The 22,531-nt window shown below is 36.0% G+C and overlaps 1 long non-coding RNA gene and 1 other non-coding gene across 2 annotated transcripts in view; both read left to right on the top strand.

The window, feature by feature from the left end:
* Nucleotides 1–22,531, top strand: part of LOC148108789 (uncharacterized) — a 63,487-nt gene that overhangs the window by 32,936 nt on the left and 8,020 nt on the right. The window lies entirely within an intron of this gene.
* Nucleotides 20,978–21,084, top strand: LOC123787923 (U6 spliceosomal RNA). The gene has a single exon (XR_006778377.1). It is a non-coding gene; the product is annotated as a U6 spliceosomal RNA (small nuclear RNA).

The raw sequence follows: 22,531 nt of genomic DNA, 5'->3' as shown, positions 1-22,531 counted from the left end.
GCTGCTTCTCCTTCTCCCTCTTGTCCCTCTGCCCCTCCCCCCCACCTCATGTGTGCACATGCACTCACTCTCTCTAAAATAAATAAAATCTTTTAAAAAAATAAAATGGGAGTAGAGGATCTCTTGCCATATAGCCTCAGACCATTTTGCGGTATATTTTTTAATGGTTTCATTGGCATGTAATTGACATATAATAAGCTGTACATTTCAATTTGAGAAAATTATATATATATATATATATATATATATATATATATATATGTTATGTGATGTATATGTGTGTGTATATATACCCATGAAAGTATCAGTACCATAGAGATAATAAGCATATCCATCCCTCCAATACTTTCCGTATGCTCCATTTTAATCCCTCCCTCATAAATTTCCTAAACATCCTATCCTCAGGCAACCACTAATCTACTTCCTGTAATTATAGATGAGTTTGCATTTTCTAGAAATTTCTAGAAATAGAATAATACAGTGTTTATTCTTCTTTTCTGGACTTTGCATTCAGCATAAGTATTCTGAGTTCATCTACATTGTTGAATGTATTATGTATCTAAAGTACTTTCTTTTCTATTTCTGAGTAATATTCTACTGTATGGATGTACTATAATTTGTTTATCCATTCACTTGTTGATGGCATATGGGTTGTTTGTTGATTTGGGCTATCACAAATGAAGCTGATACAAACATCTGCATATAAATCTTTGGATGAACACATGCTTTCATATCTTTTGGATATATAACTAGGAGTGGAATGTCGTTTATAGGACATTTTTTAGAAATTGCCAAATTGTTTTCTAAAGTGGTTGTGCCTTTTAATATTCTCATCAGCACTATATGAGTGTTCTGTTTGCTTTGTATCTTTACTAACTCTTGGTATGGTCAGTCATTTTAATTTTAGACATTCTAATATCTGTGTGGTGTGCTATTTCGTGGTTTAAATTTGCATTTCCCTAATAACTATTCCTGTGAACATCCTTTCCTGTATTTATTTGCTATCCACTTATCTTTAGTGAAGTACCTTTTAAATCTTTTGTTCATTTTTAATTGGGTTGTTTGTTTATTTTTACCTTATTTTTTGTTGAATTTTATGAGTTTTTATGTACTTTGGATATACATTCTTTATCAGAAATTTGATTTGCAAATATTTTCTCCCAGTCTTTCATTCTCTTAAAAGGATCTTTTAGAGAGAGCAAAAGTTCTTAATTTTGATGAGGTGTCCAATTTATCTTTTGTTTTTGTTTTTGGTATAGATCATGCTTTTGGTGTTGTATCTAAGAAATGTCCAAACCAGGGTCACAAAGATTTTCTTCTAGAAGTTTTATAATTATAGTTTTATATTTAGGTACATAATCCATTGTTGGTTAATTTTTTATGTGGTGTGGGATATGGGTTAAAGTTTGTATTAACCTCTTGCTCCCCATATGGCTATCCAATTGTTTCAGCAAATCTGTTGAAAAGACAATTGTTTTTCTACTAATTTGCCTTTCCACCTTTGTAGAAAATTGATTGGCAAGATATGTATGGATTGATTTCTGGACACTCTATTCTGTTCCATTGGTCTGTGTTTCTTAATGCCAACACCATATTCTCTTGCTTACTGTTTCAGAGTTGTCTTTGCTATTCTAGGACCTTTTCATTTTCATATGAATTTTAGAATCAGCCTGTCAATGTCTTCAAACGAATGTGACTTTGATTGAGACTGCAGTAAATCTCAGTTTGGAGAGAACTGACATCTTTACAACATTTATTTAGTCTTCCAATTCATGATCATAGCATATCTGTGCATTTGTTTAGGTTTTCTTTAATATCTCCCAGAAATATTTTATAGTTTTCAGTGTTTGGGTCTTGCACATCTCTTGTCAAATTTATCCATACGTATTTCTTATTTTTAATGTTATTATAGATGGCATCTTTTATAATTTCAACTTCTGATTTCTTTTGCTAGCATATAGTATATTTACAACTGATTTTTAATATTAGCCTTATCTTACCACAATGATAAAATCAATTTTTGCTTTTGCTAGTTCTAGTAGCTTTACTGTAGATTCTGTCTACATAGACAATAATAAAGACAATTTTACTTCCTCCATTTTGAACCTGGGTGATTTTTTTTTCTTTTTCTTGCTTCATTGTATTTTCTGTGACTTCCAGTCAATGTTGTATATAAGTGGTGAGAGTGAACATCCTTGCCTTATTCCTGACCTTAGGGGGAAAGAAAACCCCACAAAACCATTCAGTCTTTCACTATTAAACTTGATATTGGCTTTAGTTGCATGTGGATGCTCTTTATCAAGTTGAGGAAGTTCCTGTCCATCTGTAGGATGTTGAAAGTTTTTACCTGAAATGAACGTTGTATTTAAGCTTTTTTTTTATCTCTATTAAGATGATTTTTTTTAGTTAATACAATGAACTAAATTAGTTGATTTTCAAATGTTAAACCAACTTACATTCTTTAGATAAACTTCACATGGGGTCATGATTTATTTTTCTTTCTTATAGAATATTGGATTCAATTGGCCGAAATATTAAAAGCTTATTAAATTTTTCTTAAAAATACATACGGGTGATGGGCACTGGGTGTTGCATGGAAATGTTGAATCACTATATTGCATACCTGAAACTAATGTTACAACGATATGTTAGCTAACTGGAATTTAAATAAAAAATTGAAAAGAAATCATGAAGAATATTGATTGCTTGGTTTATTTTCTTCTAATGCCTTTGTTTAGCATCAGAACAATGTGACTCAGAATGAGTTAGGAAGTGTTCTTTCCCTTTCCAATTTTCTGGAAGAGTTTGGGTACGATTCATATTATTTCTTCCTTAAATGTTTGATAGAATTCTCCAGTGAAGTCACCTGAACTTGGAGTGGGAAAGTTTGTGGGAAGGTTTAGAACTATACATTCAATCCCTTAATAGATATAGGGCTATTCTGGTTATCTAATTTTTTTCTTGAGTGAGCTTTGATCATTTGCGTCTTTAAAGGAATTTGTTTTGCTATGTTGTTGAATTTATTTACATAAAATTATTCATAATATTGCCTTATAATCATTTTAATAGAAATGGAAACTGATCTTTTCAATAAATAAGCTTTTGATTTCATTGATTTTCTCTACTACATTTTTGTATTTCATTTCACAGATTTTCATTCCAATCTTTATAATTTTCTTTCTTCTGTTTACTTGGGTATCTTTGCTCTTCTTTTTCTTAATGTGGAAGTTGAAGTCATTGACTTAGGGACTTTTTTCTGAGATGGATATTTAGTGCTACTTGTACTACTATATTAGCTGCATCTTACAAATTCTGACATATTGTAATATGTGTATATGTTACGATATAATATATATTTAATACTTATTAACTATATATTGTTGTTGTGTTATTTTAGTTTCATGGACCTTTAACTTGTCAAAGTCTACTTTCCAGTTATAACATATTGTTATATGTATAATATAAGAATCTTACAACAGTATATTTCTATTTCTCTCCTCTTCGTTATTTTTTTACATACTTTTTACTTTTGTATGTACAAACCCCACAATATATTGTTACTATTTTTGCTTTAAAATAAAATATTTCTTAAAGATATCTATCTGTCTCTCTATTTATGTATTTATTTTTAAAGATTCTATTTACTTATTTGAGAAAGAGAGAGAGAAAGAGCACGAGCGGGGGTGGGAGGGGCAGAAGGAGAAGGAGAAGCAGACTCCCTGCTGAACAAGGAGCTGGAATCAGGGCTTGATCCCAGGACCCTGAGATCATGACCTGAGCTGAAGGCAGCCTTTTAACTGACCAAGCCACCAGGTGCCCCTAAAGATATTTAAATAATGGAAAAATTATCTTAATATATACCTACATAGTTTACATTTCTTATTTTTTTTTATAGATTGAAATTATTATCTGGATTTTTTTTTTTTTTTACTTTTTTGTTCGAAACAACTTCTTCAAATTTTCTTATGGAACCGGTCTTCTGGTAATTAATTCTTTTAGCTTTTTAAAATGTTTGAAATAGTTTTTATTTCACATTCCTCCCTGAAACATATTTCATTGGGCAAAGAAATGTAGTTTTTCTCTTTCAGTACTTTAAAGTATTCTGGCTTCAGTTGTTTTTAATGCATAATATGTTGCCATTCTTATGACATATCTTCTTCTTTTTTTTTTTTTAAGATTTTATTTATTTATTTGACAGAGAGACAGCCAGTGAGAGAGGGAACACAAGCAGGGTGAGTGGGAGAGGAAGAAGCAGGCTCCCAGCAGAGCAGGGAGCCTGATGTGGGGCTCGATTCCAGGACCCTGGGATCACACCCTGAGCTGAAGGCAGATGCTCAACAACTGAGCCACCCAGGCACCCCTGACATATCTTCTTCTGCATATAAGATGTATTATTTCTATGACTGCTAGATTTTCTATTTATCATTGGTTTTAAGAAATTTGGCATGTAGTAGTTTTCTTTTTCACTTTCTTGTGCTTGTATTTGTTGAGATTCTCCCCCCCTTTTTTTAATCAATGGACACTTGGTCAACTTCCATAATTTGTCTATTGTAAATAATGGTGCAATAAACATAAAGGTGAATGAATCCCTTTGAATGACTATTTTTATATTCTTTGGGTAAATACCCTGTAGTGCAATTGCTGGATCATAGGGTAGTTCTATTTTTATTCTTTTAAAGCTTTAATTTAATTTCCAGTTAGTTAACATACAGTGTAATATTAGTTTCAGTGTACAATATAGTTATTCAACACTCCCATATAACACCCAGTGCTTGTCACAAGTATACTACTTAATCACCATTACCTATTTAACCCATTCCCCCACCCACTTCCACTTCGGTAACCATCAGTTTGTTCTCTACAGTTAAGAGCCAAAGAATACAAAAATACTAATTCAAAGGGATACAAGCACCCTGATGTTTACAGTAGCCTTATCTATTATAGCCAAATTATGGAAAAGGTTCAAGTGTCCATCAACTGATGAATGGATAAAGAAGATCTGGTATATATATATACACATACATACACACACACCATGGAATATTATTCAGCCATAAAAAGAATAAAATCTTGCCTTTTGCAATGACATGGATGATATTGGAGAGTATTATGCTAAGCAAAATAAGTCAGAGAAAGACAAATACCATATGATTTCACTCATATGTGGCACCTAAGAAACAAAACAAAAGGGGAAAAGAGAGAGAGAGGGAGAGGCAGACCAAGAAATAGACTCTTAACTATGGAGGATTTGTTGAGATTCTTGGATCAGTGAGTTTTCATAAAATTTGGAAGATTTTTAGCCACTATTTTTTTTTCAAAATTTTTTCCTTTCCCTCCCATCTCTTATTATCCTCGGTAACTCCACATTTACATATTGGACCACTTGAAAATTTCCCAAAGTCTAGTGATGTTCTTTTTTCCCCAGCCCTTTCTTTCTCTGTTTTCCTTTGGGATGGTTTTATTGCAGTATATTCAAGTTCATTAATATTTTATGCAATATCTAATTTGCTATCAGTTCCATCCTGTGACTTTTCAATCTCAAACATTGTGTTTTTTATCTCTAAAAGTTCAATTTGCACCTTTTAAAAATATGCTTTATGACTCTATATCACATGTTAATTTTTTAAATCTAGTTTCTCAGTCATATGGAACAGTTAAAACAATGGCTTTAATGTCCTTGTCTACTAATCCAATTATCTTTTTTATTTCTGGGTCAGTTTTGATTTATTAATTTTCTCATTATGGATTGTATTTTTCTGCTTCTTTGCATGCCTAGTAATTTTTTACTAAATTCCAGACATTGTGAATTTTACCTTATTGCATGCTTTTGTTTTGTTCTGGGATGTTTTTAAGATACTTGGAAACAATTTGGCCTTCTCAGATCTCACTTTTAATCTCTGTTAAGCAGGACCAGAAAACATTTAATCCAAGGCTGGTTTCTTTTACAACCATTTAGGAAAAAACCACTCTGACTACTCTACTCAATGCACTGTTAATTGTGAAATTTGCCCTTACTGCTGGTAAGAGCAAGCATTTTCCCGAGCTTTATGGGAGTACCATGTTCTGTTCTTTATAACCATTTTGGTTCCTTATTTTCAGATCTTACGTAGCTTCCTCACATGTATTTACTGACCATACTCAATTGAGTAGAGAAATTATTTGCAGATCTTTGAGGTTCTCTTTCTGTGCAACTCTCTCCTTACTGGTACGCTGCCATGCTGAATTCTAAATGCCTTTACTTCTCTGAACTCCTAGCTCCATCTCCTTAGTTCAAGGAGGGTGCTGGGCTCTGCTGGGATTCTCTTCCTGAAACTCTCTTCAGGCAATAGACTGGGACAATAATAGGGCTAACTACTGATTTCTCATCTTCAGCAATCATTGTCTCTTGATGCCTAATGTCCAATATCTTCAGGACCATTACCATATTTACTTGTCTTGATTTTTAGTTGTTTTAGGTGGGAGGAATATTTAGTCCCTGTTACCTCTTCTTGGCCCAATGTCCATGTTTTGAGTGCTCTGGGACATTGGTAGAAATGCAGGGTAGGAGACAATTCTGCCTGGAATGCCAAGTCTCAGGATTAAAGAGCATGCTGTTCCCCCTGCAGAGAACATTATTTCGTATATTGTTCACCTAGTTAACTCCTATTATTCCTCTAAGTATCAGTCTACACACGGCTTGTTCAAAAGCCTGTCCTATGAGCATCTTTTTAAGCTTTTTTTTCTAAGTGATTCCATAGTAATTCATGCTTCTCCTTCAACCATTCTCATTCACAATTATATTTCTTTTCCTTGTCTTTCTTCACTGTAAGTTTATAAGCTCTGTGAGGATAAAGACATAGCTGTCTTATTGCCTGCTAGATCAAAGTAAGTGTTTAATAAATATTTGTTTGACCATAAATAGGAGAGATAAAAGCAGATGTGTGTGGCAGAGGCAATGGTACCTGGTGGGGGATGGGTACTCAGAATAAACACTAACTGTGGCTGGTAACTGACTGAAATTACCAATTAGACTTACTTATAAGCATGTCTAAGATATGTCCTAAAAAATTTCAGAAATACTTTGGGATTGGGAACAGAGGAGATGCTATAGGGGAATGTAGTCGTTCATGGCTAATTTGGTGGAGTGGGGCGAGGATCAGTAATATCTAGGTGATTATTATTGTGATTTAATCTGTCTTTATGGGTGGTGGTGCTTAGGGATATACTATATATACCATATCATTTAATCATAATCTATATCATTATATCATAATGTATCACTATATATCATAATATACTGTGATATAGGATAATTTATATATTTTTATTTGTTGTTTGTTTTATACTCCTTCCCCCCCACCCCAGGATATAAGCTCTCTGAAGTTAGGTGCTTGGTTTGTCATATTCTTTGCCCCATTCCTGACTCTAGAGGTATATTTGTCATATAGTAGATACTCAATAAATATTAGTTAAACACACAAATAAGATGTCTTTATACTACTCTATTTTAATTCTGGTTAAGTAGTATCCTAAACTACTCTTTTTTCTTTTTTTGTTTATTTTTTTAAACAAAATTAAGTGGAAATCAAACTACACTCTCTCTTCATTTTATCATGCCTATAGGGAGTCTAGCTACTGAGATTAAAATGGCTTAACTAAGGCTCCAATGTCCACCTGGTGGCAGCTTAACTTAATCACACTCAAATTACCTCAGAGGAAATTAACAGCTTTCCAAGAGCTGAGCTTGACAACTCAAACATGTAGAAGCCCTAGGGTGCCTACGTGCCCACACTGCGCCTCACTCTGGAGACAAGAGCAGCACCATATTAAGCAGTGGGGAGACATCATTAAGGTTATGATTAAACTGCCTTGCAGGGCAAAAATTATCCTGCTGAGAGAAGGCCAAAGTCCTGCCAAAAACATCACTGCTTTGTTACTTATTACACATTTCTAGTGATTTTTCTTCTCAAATCAAAAATAGCAATAGGAAGTATTCTGCCTCAACTTGAAGGTTGGCAGGATAAAGACTAGGAAATGCAGGGTTTGGTGTTACAGAAGCAATGAATGAATGCTCAGGAAGTAGGGTTATGGGGGACAGTCAGGGTCAAGTACAGAGTAGGGTGCTCAGCAGGAAGCGTTGAGAGCTGACCCTGGGTGGATCAGAGATATGGCCAAGAAAGAAACCTGAAGATCAGTAGTTTGGGAAAGCATGTGTGTAGCACTGGTGATGATGGCAAAGTGAATAGTTTCCAGGGTGATCTTAGAGCAAGAGGATGGCATCTTTCCCGAGAGCTGCTTTTAATGAAAACCTAAGCACGTGCCAACACTTGCTGCCTGGGCGTGGATAACTCCTGGCCCCTCACTCCATAGCTATCTTGGCTCATGATAAGAGAGTGAGTTCCAGATGGGAGAGGCTTGACTGTAGATACTGGATTTGATGTATCTATTAGGGCAAAGCAAAAAAATCAAATACTGGTGCCATTTTTAAATCCATTGTTGTGGTCAGAGTTCAACGCATAAAACAGAAACCACTCTGGGTATCTTAAGCAGAAAGGGCCTACTTAATATGGGAAATTAGGTGCTTCAAAATAATTGGAATTGCTGCAGCAAGAGAGTCAAGGGTTGAAATCATTGAGCTCAAGGACACAATACTAGAGCTGCAATCCAAGGATCAGAAAGCTACTGTCTTTGTCACAAATACCTCTTGACACCCATGAATGCCATGTTTGGCTGCCATTATTGCATCTTGATTCTCACATATTCAAGCCTTCAACTGCCAGCACAAACAGCAACAGAAAGATAACCTCTGCTCACTTCCATCTTCTAAATATCATTCAAGTGATCCAATTGGTAGAAACTAAATTGTATGCAGAATCTGAGGAAATGTGGAAGGTGGGATTTTGTTTTCATTCATAGTATTCATGTTTCTCTAGCCATGCTCAGGACCAGGGTGAAGTAAGAGAGGCACTTATGACGTAAAATTTACAGAGGTACTCACTCTCAAGGTCAGACAGACACGAGTGTCCACCTCACAGGAATATGGTGATAATTAAATGAGATAAATTTTTATGGAATTTAGTGTAGTTTTTTATACATAGTGAATGCTCACTAATTACTAGATCAATAATTATTAGTTGTAGAAAAGAAAAATGACATAAATTTCTCTACTTCTGTGAATTCTCTTCAAAGAATCCCCTCCTTCAATGAATATCTAGCTTTATGTTATGTAGGCTTTTGAGGGGGATGGTCATAGGACCCATATGGCCACTTTTTAGCAAGTTCTACTGTTTACATGTAGCACCCCTCTAGAATGTGCGGGCCTCTATTACCTTTATCTTAAGCTTTGAGCCTTTACCACAAGGAAAGACCTTTCAACATCTTGTCACCCCTGCCTAATTCTTCCACACATAACGACGGCCTCTTAAAAGTCTACCTTAGAACATCACCAGTTTTTACTTAATGATTGTATGAAATGTAGATATTTATGGGAATGATAACACTAAGCTATGACCATTGATATCTTACATAAATACAGAATATTTTTAAGTGGAGTAGTGGGAAGAATATTAGGACATTGGCCCTTGAAGAAGAAAGAAAAGAGAAAGAGGAGGGAGAAGAGATTTAAAATTAGAAGTTGGGTCAATAGCTACCAGGGTCTAGTCATAGATATATGACTCTAGAAAAATCACTTCATCTTTTTGGATTTCACTTTGGCACCCATTAAATGATGATATATATTATAGCCAAGTGATTCTCAAACTCTTGTAAGAGTGGGAACATTTTTATTCCCTCCCCACGCCCCCCCTAAGAAAAAACTAAAATGAAAGTCTATCTCATACCACACACAAAAATTGATTCTAGGTAAATTTTAGCTATAAATGCAAAAGGTAATGTAATAGGCTTTGAGAGGATAACATAAGAGAATTATCTTTATCCTTGGGATAGGCAAAAAAATTTTTTAAGGGCACGAAAATAATTTATTTGGTAAGTTGGACTACAGTAAAATTTGGGACTTATGGTCATCAAAAGACACCAAGAAGAGAGTGAAAATGTAAGCCATAGAGTAGAAGATACATGAAATATACAGTAACCAACAAAGAACTCATATCTAGAATCTATATCTCTGTCTCCATAAAACTCCTAGAAATCAATAAGAAGGAGCCAGATGTCCAATAGAAAAATGGGCAATAGTCTTCACCAGGTACCTAACAAGTGGTCACTAAAACATATGAAAAGAAGTTTCAACTCATTAGTCATCAGAGAAACACAATTAAAATCATAATGATGTGTGTATGATTTTATATATACACATATATATCACATTTTCTTTATCCATTCATCCATTAGTGGACACTTAGGTTGTTCTCATGTCAGAGCTATTGTGAATGTGATAAACATGGGCGTATAGATATCTCTCTGAGATAGTCATTTCACTTTCTTTGGATATATACACACAGAAGTAGTATTGCTGGATCATACGGTAATTCTACTTTTAATTTTTTGAGGAGCTTTCATACTGTTTTCCATTGTGGCTGCACCAATTTACATTCCCGCCAGCAATGCACAAGTGTTCCCTTTTCTTCACACCCTCACCAGAATGTATTATTTTGTTTTTTGATAATAGCCATTCTAATAGATGAGATGATATCTTACTGTGGTTTTGCATTTCTCTGAGGATTAGTGATGTTGAGAATCTTTTCATGTACATTTTGGCCATTTGTATGTCTTCTTTGGAAAAAAATATCTATTCAGGTCCTCTGCCCATTTTAAAATCAGATTTTTTTTGTTATTTAGTTATATGAGTTTCTTACATATTTTGGATATTAACCTTTATCAGATCTATAGTTTGCAAATAATTTTCTCCCATTCTGCAGGTTGTCTCTTTATATTATTGATTGTTTCTTTTGCTGTGCAGAAGCTTTTTAGTTTGACGTAGTCCCACTTGTTTTTTTTTTTAATTTTTAATTTTTATTATGTCATGTTAGTCACCATACAGTACTTCATTAGTTTTTGATGTAGTGCTCTATGATTCATTGTTTGAGTATAACACCCAGTGCTCCATGCAATACGTGCCCTCCTTAATACCCATCACCAGGCTAACCCATCCCCCACCCCTCCCCTCTGAAACCCTCAGTTTGTTTCCTGGAGTCCATAGTCTCTCATGGTTCATCTGCTCCTCGGATTCCCCTCCTTCATTTTCCCCTTCCTTTTCCTAATGTCCTTCATGCTATTCCTTATGTTCCACATATAAGTGAAACTATATGATAATTGTCTTTCTCTGCTTGACTTATTTCACTTAGCATAATATCCTCCAGCTCCATCCACATCAATATAAATGGTAGATATTCATCCTTTCTGATGGCTGAGTAATATTCATTGAATTTAGGAACCACATCTTCTTTATCCATTCATCTGTTGAAGGACACCTTGGCTTCTTCCACAGTTTGGCTTGTGGACATTGCTGCTATGAACATTGGGGTGCATGTGCCTCTTCTTTTCACTACATCTGTATCTTTGGGGTAAATACCTAGTAGTGCAATTGCTGGGTCATAGGGTAGCTCTATTTTTGAATTCTTGAGGAACCTTCACACTGTGAAGCCACAAAGTGGTTGTACCAGCTCGCATTCCCACCAACAGTGTAAGAGGATTCCCCTTTCTCCACATCCTCTCCAACATTCGTTGTTTCTTGCCTTCTCAATTTTTGCCATTCTAACTGGTGTAAGTTGGTATCTCAATGTGGTTTTGATTTGAATTTCCCTGATGGCTAATGATGTTGAACATTTTTTCATGTGTCTGTTAGCCATTCATAGATCTTCTTTGGAGACGTGTCTGTTCATGTCTTCTGCCCATTTTTTGACTGGATTATTTGTTTTTTGGGTGTTGAGTTTGAGAAGTTCTTTATGGATCTTGGATACCAACCCTTTATCTGCAATGCCATTTGCAAATATCTTCTCCCATTCTGTGGGCTGCCTCTTGATTTTGTTGGTTATTTCCTTTGCTGTGCAGAAGCTTTTTATCTTGATGACGTCCCAAGAGTTCATTTTTTGCTTTTGTTTCCCTTGCCTTTGGAGATGTGTCTTGAAAGAAGTTTCTATGGCCGATGTCGACTTGTTTATTTTGCTTTTGTTGCTTGCTTGTGCTTTTGGTATCATATCCAAAAAAATGTTGTGAAGGCCAATGCCAAAGAGCTTTTCCCTATGTTTTCTTCTAAGAGTTACATGGTTTCAGGTCTTACATTTAAGTCTTTGATCCATTTCAAGTTAATTTTTGTGAGTGGTGTAAAATAGAGGTCCAATTTCATTCTTTTGCATACCAATATCCAGTTTTCCCAGCACCATTTCTGAAAGAGACTATCCTTTCCCCATTGAGTATTCTTGGCTCTCTTGTCTAATATTAGTTGACTGTATATGTGTGGGTTTATTTCTGGGCTCTTGATTCTGTTCCATTGGTCTATGTGTATGTTTTTATGCCAGTACCATACTGTTTTATTATAGCTGTGTAATAAAGTTTGAAATAAGGAATTGTGATGCCTCCAGCTTTGTTCTTTTTCTCAAGATTGTTTTGGCTATTTAGAGTCTTTTGTGGTTTCACATGAATTTTAGGATTTTTTTTCATTTCTGTGAAAAATGCCATCTGAATTTTGATAGGGATTACACTGGATTTATAAATGGCTTTGGGCAGCCCATACAACTACTTTGAAAAATTATTTGTCATTATCGACTCAAGTTAAATATATGTACATCTTATAACCACAAATTTCTTATGTATTATAATACACCTAAAGAATGATCAAAATTGCCCTTATCATAATAAAAAAACAGAGCCAAAATGTCCATGAAGAGTGAAATAGATAAATTCAGTATATTCATGTAATAAAATTCTAAGTATCTCTGAAAATAAACTATTATTACACATAATAAGGGAAAAGAAATCTTATAAATACAATGTTCTCAAAAGAATCCAGTCTCAAAACCTTCCATTCTGTATTATTTCATTTATATGAAGTTTAAAAATAGGTATATGAATTTGTGGTGTCAGATTAGTGAGCCAGAACAGTATTTATCTTTGGAGAGGAGGAAGGGACAAGTGATTAAGAGTGGGATGAAGGGCTTCTGAAATGCTGTTAATGTTCTATTTTTGTTCTAGGGATGGTTACATGAATGTGTTCTTTTTATGACATTTCATCAAGCTTGAGATTTATGACTTCCCTGTATGTTTGTTTCATTTCAGTAAAAATGTAAAACAATAACAACAACAAATATAAGGTAAGAAAAAGATCCCAATGGAAAAGAAAAAAAAAAGTTGTAGTTTGTTATTATAAATCACTTTATATTTCAAAATTGAACAATACTTAATAAATTTCAATTAGAACAATAAGGGTATTTTAATTACTATACATTGGTATTTATGCATTATATTTACATTTTTGCCCCAGTGACCTATTCACTCCTCTATCAGCAAATCCCTGAATCACAAAGATAGGTAGGTCAAATGATATACATACTTTTAAATAGTTCACCTTGCAGTTTGAAATGGTGGGAACATTTCCCACTGAGATCTGCACAAAACCTAACTAGTATCATTCTGCAAGTTAATGCATTATTTGTCTCCTATGCATTAAAAACTGGTGTAAAATATATTTGTATGTACGTGGTGTTTTTTTCTTTTTTTAATTTTTAATTTCTATTATTATGTTCAATTAGCCAACATATAGTACATCATTAGTTTTTGATGTAGTGTTTAATGATTCATTAGTTGAATATAACACCCAGTGCTCATCACAGCACGTGCCCTCCTTAATACCCATCAACCGGTTACCCCATAGCCCCTCCCCTCTGTAACCCTCAGTTTGTTTCCCGAAGTCCAGAGTCTCTCATGGTTTGTCTCCCTCTCTGATTTCTTCCCATTCAGTTTTCCCTCCCTTCCCCTGTGGTCCTCTGCGCTATTCCTAATGTTCCACATATGAGTAAAACCATATGATATGGTAATATGAGTAAAACCATATGATAATTGCCTTTCCCTGCTTATTTCACTTAGCATAATCCCCTCCAGTTCCATTCATGTGGATGCAAATGGTAGGTATTCATCCTTTCTGATGCCTGAGTAATATCACAGTCTTTTCTTACATATAGACAGATAATCGATCTGTCTATCTATCTATCTATCTATCTATCAATTGATCGATCTATCCCTCCATCCATCACCTGTCTATCTATAACTTGAATCAAAAATCGAATATGGAGAATACCCTAAAAACCTGGTAGAACACAGTTTGGAACCCCCTGGATTGTTTTGGTTTTTTTCTGTCTAGTTCCCACATTCTGCCTGACTGATGGTAAGATGGTGACTGGGGACATAACTCATTTCCTGGGAGGAGGCTGTTTCCCTGCTTCTGAGGGCTAGCCTGCCAAGTAGGCAACCAAACCTTTCCTGAGCTCTGGGCAAAATTTCCTACTTTCCTTTGTGAGTGGAAGGCCATGGCAGGTGTTTGCTTCTTTTGTAGACTGCCTGGGGGTCCCTCCTAAAGTAGGGTGATGACTGAGGTGGCTGTGGAATAAGTGAATTTACACTGTGGTGGCAAGGCGGAAAGCATAGTCTCTTGCTGTTTCATGTCCATATCTGTGCCAGCTAACAGTAACAAGAATATCTCCATGGACTTCATGAGATCCAAAGGATTGAGCAAAACCATTGCTTTTTGTTTGCAAAGTCAGGTTTTTCACTTTTCATTGTGCTTAAAACAGATTTGACAAGAATTTGACACAAATATCCATGCCCTCCTTACTGAAACATTCTTGGGTCTGTAACACTATAGCCTCTCTGTGTTCCTTTTTACCCCGCTGGCTCTCAGTGGTCTTTGCTCATTCCTCTGCTTTCCCTTAACCTTTAAATATTAGAATTCCTTTAAGCTCTAGCATAATCCTCATCTTGTCTCACTCTACATACTTTCTCCCTAGGTGATCTCATTCATTTCCATGGTTTTAAATATCATGTATATGTCAACAATACCAAATTATATATCCAAGTCCACTATCTTGTTCTGAGCATCCAAGGAACCTGACACTGTCAAAAGAACGTGAGTTCACAAAAATAATCAAGCGTCTGAGTTACATAAGGATTAAAAAAAGAAATGCACAATATGGTACATATTCTAAGAGGAATAATTGGTAGAGTAGAACAAACAAGAATTTATGATAATTATAAAAACTATTTTCAAACAAATAAAGATATTAGAAATATGAAGCAGCAATAAGCAGTTATTAAGAAAAGCCAGAGTGACATCAGTGATTGTCTCTCTGGCAGAGCTGAGGAAGAGGATGAAGAATCTCCTCCAGGATGGAAGGGGCCTAGGTGAGGTCCCAGGAAAACAGTACAAGGTCATACAATAAGATCATCTTGATAATAAAGGCCACGGGTAATAGGAGAAGCAGACCAAGATTGGAGGAGTCCTGTCTACTCTGAGTGGACTGACAGTTACATGGTCAAAATCTCCTCTCCTTCCCCCTGCTGTTGCCTCCTGTCCTGAACAAGACAGGTGAGAGTGAGGCACCCAAAGTTTGCCTACTGATGGGAAGGTGAGGACTGGAGAGCCAACAGTAAGGGATAGGGTGGGGAGAAAGAGAAAGAGAGAGAGAGGGAAGGAGGGAGAAAGAGAGGAGGAGGGAGGGAGAGTGGGCAAGTGTGAGTGTCCTACCTGGAGACTGGAGAGAAACTCCATGGCAACTATAAAGATAACATTTGAATTTGACAGAATATTTTTCAGAATAAGACTGAGATTTTAGTAAGTGAATGAGTGTGGGATAATAGAAAATACATGTATTGATTCTTGCCACTCCCCATTCCTGGCACAGAGCTCCTGAAATCCTCATAATTTCTTAAGTGATAAGGTCACTAGGAGCATCTCTTGTTCTAAAATTTGTCTTTGACCCTATTCCTGACACAGGGCTCCTAAAAACCCTTGTAAATTCCTGAGTGACAAGAGCACTAAGAGCATCTTGTTTTCTAATGAGGTGACTCTGAGTGGGTGCTGGATATCACCTGGACAGCGGCTAGTCACCAGAAAGACCAAGCCATTATTAGAAGCTTGGAATTTTCAGCTCTACCCCACTCTTACTCCAGAGAGGTAGAGAGGCTAGAAATGGAGCTCATGATTGGTCATGCCTGCATGATGAAGCTTCCATAGAATCTCAAAAGTATGGTGTTTGGGGGACTTCCAGGTTGGTGATCACATCCATGTACTGGGAGGGTGACAGGCCCCACCCCCACAGGGACAGAAGCTCCCCATACTTGGGACCCTCCCGGTCCTCACCTTCTGTTTCTTTGCATCTGGCTGTTCATCTGTATCCTGGATCATATCCTTGAATGAACTGATAAATGTAAGTAAGCGTTTCCCTGAGTTCTGTGAGCCACTCTAGCAAGTTAATCAAACTCAAGGAGGAAGTGTTTTGATCCTCCAATCTATAGCCAGTTAGTTAGAAGTATAGTTGGTAACCTGGATGTGTGGCTGGCATCTGGAGTGTGTGTGCGGAGGGTGGGAGCAGTCTTGTGGGACTGAGCTCTTAACCCATGGGATCTGAGAGTGTCTCCAGGTAGATAGTGTCAGAATTGACTTGAATTGCTGGTGTTGCAAAGAATTGCTTGTTGTGGGGGACAAACCTCCACATTTTGGTGACCAGAAGTATCAGAAGTGTGAATAGGAAAGGCGACACAAAGAAGAGAAACACAATAGGGAAGAACTCTACAGGGGGGAAAAGACTGAGAATATAGAAGTCATTACACCGGACTAAAATTAAAACAGGGATAGAATGGAAAGAAAATGAGATATGTGCTGTAGGCAGATTGAGTGTTCAAGGCCAAGAAAAGTACAAGAAATTTTGAGAATAAAACATACTGCATATTATACCTAACGGAATTGAGAACTCTGAATTCACCAAGCAGTTATTTGTTGATCACCAGGGATGCATAAGCAAGTGTCTTGACATTAGAGATACAACAATGTGTAACTTTGATAAAAATCTCTTCCTTCATGGAGCTTACTTTCTAGTGGCAATCAAATCAGTTATATATGTTACATACTGAGGGATGTCCCAGCCATACAGCTGTGTCTCCATACCTAAAGCAACACTGTTCAAGGGAACTTTCTGCAGTGATGAAATGGTTCTATATCTGTGCTGTCCCATAGCCATATATGGCTAGTATGTCTGAGGAACTCAAACTTAAATTTTGTTTAATTTTAACGCATTTCAATTTAAATAACCACCTCTGTCTAGTCGCTGCCATTTTGGACAGAGTAGCTATAGAATTTTTAGTGAAACTGTACAGTTAATTTTTATTTAAAGCCCTCTTATAACCTAGGACTTAGAACCCATCTGTATGACTGTCCCATGGACATTTGAAAAATAAAGCATGTCTTTTCTTTTTAGAATACAAAGCTTAATAAATATCATCTAGAGATACCCTATTATTTATGTTATTTAGGATGTTGATATCATTATTGATTATATTTAGTCAGTCGATCTATCATGGACTGAGAGGAGTAAACTAACTTCCTTCACTCATGTGCTTCTGCTAAAGTCTCAGCTTCCAGAATTCAGTAAGTTTGTTCTCAGCTTGACACTGTCTTCCCTGTAATTGCTGTTTATTTGAAAACAAGGGTTTCAGAAAAATGTCTCAATTACCATTTTATACTTAACATGAAACATAATAAGGAAATAGATATTCTCCTTTGCCCCACTACAAACCCCCACATGGTTTTGGATCTTCAAGGGCTTTCTGGCTTTGCTGGACCATGAGGTCACATAACCAGCAGTAGGCTTTTGAACACCAAAATAAAGGAGCTATCTAGACTTCACAAACATATTTGATTGTCTCATAAATAATTGGGGAAGAGTCATGTAGACTTGGAAATTAATATCTGAAAGAGTTGGTTTAGTAGCTTCATGGGGTCAGGAGAGCTTCTCTGTCAACCTTTTGACCTTTGCTTCATGTTTATCATTTCATGGTTACCAGATGGCAGCTGGAGGTTTAGACATTATGTCCACATTCAAGGGAGGAATGTATGGGAAAAGAAAAAGGCCTTATTAGGTACATCATTCCTTTTTCCCAGAAAGCACAATCTTTCTCAGGAATGTCCGTGTATGTGTCATTAGCCATAAATATCCCTGTCAATGGACACTGTAAACTTTTAGGGAGAAAGCAGAAGCAAGAATTTAACCTGACACAGTGAGACCCAAAATAAAATCAAAGTTTAATCAGCAAAGAAGAGGGAAATGGATATTGAACAAGTGACTAACAGTAGGGATCCAACTTATCTTTCTTATATAGTGGACCAGTTTCCCAGAACAGAAAAAGCAATTACTGATTTTACACAACAATCTTTAAATCACAAATCTCCCAGTCCGTGGGATTGGAATGAAACAAATGCTAGTAATAGACCCATGGCATCCTCAGAATCACTTTTGTATTTCAGTGAACACTGCTAATAGATTGTGCTCATTTCGGTAGCTGGATGCTTCCTATCCTATTAGGAGTATCTTAGGAAGCTCCTCAGCTCCACATACACTCCTGTCAAACCCTAACATCAGTTTGACATACATGCTTCCACATGGTTGGACCCCCGTGGAAATTATTCAGGTGGAATAGAGCAAATGGAACGGCACTCTACAAATGTGGGAAAGAGCTGGAATAGTAAAGAAATAAAGTCAGTATAAGCATAATAAGCCGTGGAGGAATTGGCTAGAGAGATAAGAAGGGGTCATGCATAGACTTGTAGGTCAATGGTAAGGATCAAAGATTTTATTCTAAGTACAATAAGAAGCTGTTAAGATATTTAGTTCATACCGAGTGCATGCTTTGTTTACAAATTTTACTAGTGTAGTCATCCATGGGAAAAACAATGTAAACATGTTCAAATATCTTTTGTAAAGTTGAATAAGTAATTTGGTCAATTTCAGTGTATTCAATGAGTTACTTTCATAGGCATCTGCTGTACCTCATGCATCCAAGGAGGAAAATGTATATATTATGTATATATATATGTATATATATGTATCTATATAATGTGTATATAATGTGTATATTAGAGGAGGCTTTCGGTAAACTTCCCTCTCTCCCAAATGCACAGACTTACAGAGTTCTATGGCAAATAAACATCCCTTTCATGAGTTCCAGTTTCTCTTTTGTAGTCTTATGCCATTATGTGTGAGTTTCATTATCTGTGAGCTACCCAAATAACTGGACCTATCATGTCTGTTAAAGAAACCATTGGACACTCTGGGATTGGAATTGATTACTTTTGAAGAACTTTTTATTTATTTTTTAAAAAGATTTTATTTATTTATTTGACAGAGAGAGCGAGAGAGCACAAGCAGGGGGAGCGGTAGAAGGAGAGGGAGAAGCAGGTTCCCAGCCAATCAGAGAGCCCCATGAGGGGCTCGATCCCAGGACCCTGGGATCATGACCTGAGCCTAAGGCAGAGGCTTAACCATATGAGCCACCCAAGAGCCCCTGATTAACTTTTTAAAGAAAATGCTTGGCTCCTGAATGGGTAATAGGGTGGAGGAGGCAAGAGTGGATGGGAGGACAAGTCAGGAGTTACTCCAGAGATCATGGATGCCTGGGTTAGATTGGTGCTAATGGATGCAAAGAACTGTGGATGATTTAAGATATAATTTGAAGGTGAAATAGAATTAATGATGGACTCTGTTCAGGAAGGCATAGAGAGGGATTAATGAAGTATAAATACTTACCTAGTTATGGGTAAAATAGTGCTTGCACTATTTTATATTATGGTTATATATTATGGTTATATATTAGTAATACCTATTGCATGAATGACAAAAAGAAGTTACAATAGTCACAACATGTACAATGTTTTACAGTTTTAAGATATTAATGATATTGGTAAGACAGGGTTTGTTATTCTACTTTCTTTACAGATGTGGATACTGAGGCCCACCCTCTCATAGTTCTGCCTTTGCCAGTCTGGAGACTGGTCAGAGACAAAAGATGTGATGTAACAAAGAGGCTATAGGAAAGAGGGCCACTGAATCTCAAAAGAGGTTAGAAGAGGTGAGAACACTTGTGTGGGCATGGCAGAAGGGTGTGAGGGAAATATGGAGGCTGCACAATGGACTTGGAGCAGTTCGGCTGTGGTGATGACCTGGGTAACCCTTTGATATGCTTTAAAGGACATAAGGAAAATATTTTTTCAAGGGATGTGATTACCTTTGACTATTGGGGTATTCCTGTTCCTACATGATTCTAAGCAGAAGATTGAGTTCATTAAGATTCCGACTTTAATGTTGTTCAGCGAATTTTGTCACCTTGAGTGTACGTATGAAACGTAACTTGAGCAAAGGTTGGTTTGGAAGGCAGAGCATGATTTGGGGGCAGTGAGAAAATGGAGTTGGCTGGTTTTATACTGACCTTTAGAAAAGGCAAGATTGGAGGGGCCTATTGGATACAGGTTATAGAAGGCCTGGAAAAAATGTGAATTGAAATCCTTACTAGCCAGATTTGTTGTACACTAATTCTCTCTCTGAAAGAAATTTTAGAAAATACAGGAAATTAAGATGATAGAAAGTATTTTCATAGTTCCATTGTGAGAAAATAACTTAATATTTTAGGGTATTTATTCTAGCCTTCTGTATTGGTGCACGCATGTATGTGTGTAAAAACTTCATAGTATGATTAATAATTGAAATTGTACTATACATAACATTTTACAACCTATTAAAAGTGTTCTGTGAACACTTTCCTGTTACATAATCTTCTCGAAATGATTTGGGATGGCACACTGTAGTCTACCATATAGGTGTGCCATCAATTATTTAACTATTTCCTTCTAGACTTTATTTGAGCTATTTCCCATTTCCAAAATGGACTTCATTATTTGCTATTTCTTTTTTTTAAAATTCTATATCATTAACATTCATGTACTAAATCTGTAACTGATAAATTTTCCAGAATTAGAATTACTGATCAAAAGCGATGAGCACTTGTGCTCGCTCTGGCAGCACATATACTAAAATTGGAATGATACAGAGGAGATCGGCATGGCCCCTGTGCAAGGATGACACGCAAATTTATGAAGCGTTCCATATTTCTGGATGTTAACTAGACTTATTGTGGTGATCACTTCATAATATATACAAATATCAAATCGTTATGCTGTATACCTGAGACTAGTATGATGTTGTATATCAATTACACCTCAATTAAAAAAACGTAATGGACACTTTTAGAGCTCTGGGTAGATACGACAAATGGCCTTTCAGGTTTGAGCCCGTTTGTATACCTTGCAGTAAAGGATTGAATTTCCTGTTTCACTGCTTTCTCCCCACCACTGGGAATTAGCTTTTAAAACATGAAAAATAGTATCTCATAATTTTAATTTGCATGTCTTGGTTATTAGTGGGTTTCAACATTTTTCATGTGTTTATTAGCTATTTTTTCTTAAAAATTAAATTCATGTGCTCGGTTTATCTTTCTGTCCTGTCTTCATCATTTACGACAGCTTGGACCCAACACAGAGGGATGACTAAATAAATATTTTTACGATTAACTGAAAATCCATATGGACTTTCACCCAGGAACCAATAATGCATATAGTTTGTTGCTCCTCTTCTATTAATCTTCTTAAATTTAATGATTTCTCCAATGAAATGTAGTATTCGGGGAGAATGTGATTCTCCCCCCTGCTCTCTCTACTCCTAAGAGACGTTCTTTCAGTTGAAACTTCTCTCTTCATTTTCACTGTACTTAATACATCATCAGCAGGAACTCTTAGGTTATGGGAGGGCAATATATGGACTACATATTTATTAAACTCCAATTGTATGACTAAATGAATGCACCAGCCATGCAAATACAAATGTAAGTCTTAAAAATAATAATTTACATAATTAGCTGACAAGAAGGCCTGAGCTATTATTTAAGTTCATATATAACATTACATCGTCAAGTGTTAATTTATGCTCTGTTCTTTCCAGCATGATTGAGCTGTTCGGTAGTTTTATTTATGACTCATGCTTAGATTCATTTTGCAGTGCTGATAATGTTGAGATAATGGGAATTTATAGTTAGCTCTGACAAGAGGCCATAAAACAAATGACTGGATGTTTTCTCTATTGCCACAGGCTCGATTTATAACATAAAGTACTTAATAATTGTTATTAATGAACCCGCTGTGGTTGGTATATAGACACAGCTGGAAATCACATCTGTTATCAGACAGCCTGGGTTGAGTAAAGCACAAACACTGCAGGGAACTAATAGCTACAAAAGGAAATGACATCACAGAGCCATAGGAAGTGCCCATAGATGTTAGCTACACTGAGACAGAAGAGATTTAGGATAGATTTTAGGAGAAATGACAGAGTATTTGGCGCTTTTTAAAATTTTTTCTTCCATATGGATCCCAAATGTCTTCAATTATGAGCTTGAGTTCCAGGATCAATCCATATATTAAATATTAATAAAGTTTATATCTTATTTTTTAGATCAAAAAATAGTCCAAATTCAGCCTACCAACTTGCCTTTCCAGGCTTCTCTT

The sequence above is a fragment of the Ursus americanus genome, chromosome 16, assembly GCF_024610735.1.
Source record: "Ursus americanus isolate L20-20 chromosome 16, mUrsAme1.1.p, whole genome shotgun sequence".
Classification (NCBI taxonomy): Eukaryota; Metazoa; Chordata; class Mammalia; order Carnivora; family Ursidae; genus Ursus; species Ursus americanus.
Note: the sequence above shows the minus strand (reverse complement) of the source record. Positions and strands in the feature narration are given on the sequence as shown.